Source organism: Heterodontus francisci, unplaced genomic scaffold, assembly GCF_036365525.1.
Source record: "Heterodontus francisci isolate sHetFra1 unplaced genomic scaffold, sHetFra1.hap1 HAP1_SCAFFOLD_61, whole genome shotgun sequence".
Lineage (NCBI taxonomy): Eukaryota > Metazoa > Chordata > Chondrichthyes > Heterodontiformes > Heterodontidae > Heterodontus > Heterodontus francisci.
In genome coordinates, this window is record NW_027141441.1 from 5,931,109 (window position 1) to 5,933,130 (window position 2,022).

At 45.8% G+C, this 2,022-nt stretch overlaps 1 non-coding gene across 1 annotated transcript; it reads left to right on the forward strand.

Moving 5' to 3' along the window:
• The first annotated feature begins 1,640 nt into the window (after nt 1–1,640).
• On the forward strand, nt 1,641–1,714 carry trnat-agu (transfer RNA threonine (anticodon AGU)). The gene has a single exon. It is a non-coding gene; the product is annotated as a tRNA-Thr (tRNA).
• The last annotated feature ends 308 nt before the right edge of the window (nt 1,715–2,022 follow it).

Genomic DNA, 2,022 nt, shown 5'->3' on the forward strand with positions numbered 1-2,022 from the left:
AATACTCCAGCACAATCTCACCAAGGCTCTATACAATTGCAGCAAGACATCTTTATTCCTGTACTCATGACCCCTCGTGTTAAGGCCAACATACCATTTGCCTTCCTTATTGATTGCTGCACCTGCATGCGAGCTTTTAGTGTCACATGAACAATGACACCCAGGTCCCTTTGGACATCAACACTTCCCAACCTCTCACCATTTAAGAAATGTTCTGTATTTCTGTTTATTCTGCCAAAGTGGATAACTTCACACTTATTCACATTATATTCCATCTGTCATTTCATTCACTTATCCTGTCCAAGTCCCCTGGAAGCCTCCTTGTAACCTCCTCACAGCTCACATCCTTTACAATTGGCATATTCTTCTCCATGCTGCTATTTTAAACTTTCAGTGACTCAGATGGGGGTGTCCACCTGCATACCAGAGCTGATGACAAGCTGTTCATCTTGGCAAGACTGCGCACCAAGACCAAAATGAGTCAGTTCTTGGTCTGTGAGTTGCTCTTTGCTGATGACGCTGTGCTGACATCCCATAATGAAGTTCATTAACAGCAGCTTGTATATCGGTTCTCCCTGGCCTGCAAGGAGTTTGGACTGACGATCAGCATCAGGAAGATCAAAGTTATGGGCCAGGACTAGAGACTCCACCTTCCATCAACATCGACAGGCTCACTTTGGAGGTTGTCAACAGCTTCACATACCTTGGATCAACAATCACCAGCAATCTGTCCCTTGATACTGAAATCAGCACCAGGATTGTCAATGCTGCAGCTGTCATGTCAAAGTTGAGAAGACGAGTGTGAACCGACAGCAAACTGATCGAAAATACAAAACTCCGCGTGTAACAGGCTTGTGTTCTCAGCACCCTCCTTTATAGTAGAGAAGCATCAACAACTTATGCAAGCCAAGAAAAGCAGCTGAACAGCTTCCACCTCCACTGTCTCAGATGGAAATTGGGCATCTCCTGGCAGGACAGAGTGCCGAATGCAGAAGTACACCAGCGTGCAGGGACCCGCAGCATGTTTGCCCTCTTGAGTCAGCGGTGACTCTGTTGACTGAGTCATGTGTGCTGAATGGATGACGGTCGCTTTGCCAAAGACACGCTCTTTGGTGAGCTTGCTATCAGCACGAGACCAACAGGTCACCCACATCTGTGATACAAGGACATCTGCAAAGCGAGATCTCAAGCTGACTGGGATTGGAGTCAATGCATGGGAAGTCCTTCCTGCTGACTGGAATTCCTGGAGAAAGGCATTCAGGAAGACCATGGGAAAAGCAGAGGACAAAAGAAATGACCAGATGGTGGGAAAGAGAGCTCAGAGGAAGGAAAAATTATCAGTCGACCTCGGGCCAATGATATTCATCTGTACCAGCTGCGGAAGGGATCGTCACTCACGAGTCATCCTCTACAGCCACAACAAACGATGTTTCACACAGAAGTGACGTACACCCCGGGTGTAGCCCATCGTCTTCCGAGACAGACGGTTGCCTATTACAATTACAACTACAGCAACAACTGCAAGAGCGAGTCAGAGGCTGGGAACACTGCCGTGACGAACTCAGCTCTTGACTCGCCAAAGCCTGCCCACTATCTACAAGGCCTTCCTCTGATTTCAATTGCACACACATTCGTGATCTGGCTCTGTAGCTTAGTTGGTTAAAGCACCTGTCGAGTCAACAGGAGATCCTGAGTTCAACTCCCAGCAGAGCCTTATTTCACAGTTGCAACATGCTTGAAAAGTTTCATGATCAACACTGACATTTGTGTCTTGTGAACTTTAATTCAAAATACTTGATGAATTTCAATCACATAAAATAACAGCCTTTGTGAAGGATATGAGTTTGGAATGGCTGTTTCTCCTTGCACAGAATTTCAGTGCCAATACATCAAAGTGAACTTCTTTGACATCAATTTGTTCACAGTTCCATTCAACCTGGAAAACAGCTTGATATTAATCTCACTGAAGAAGAGTGTTTGTGTCATTATGTGTTGCTTTTAACCGAGACTGGGACATGAGGC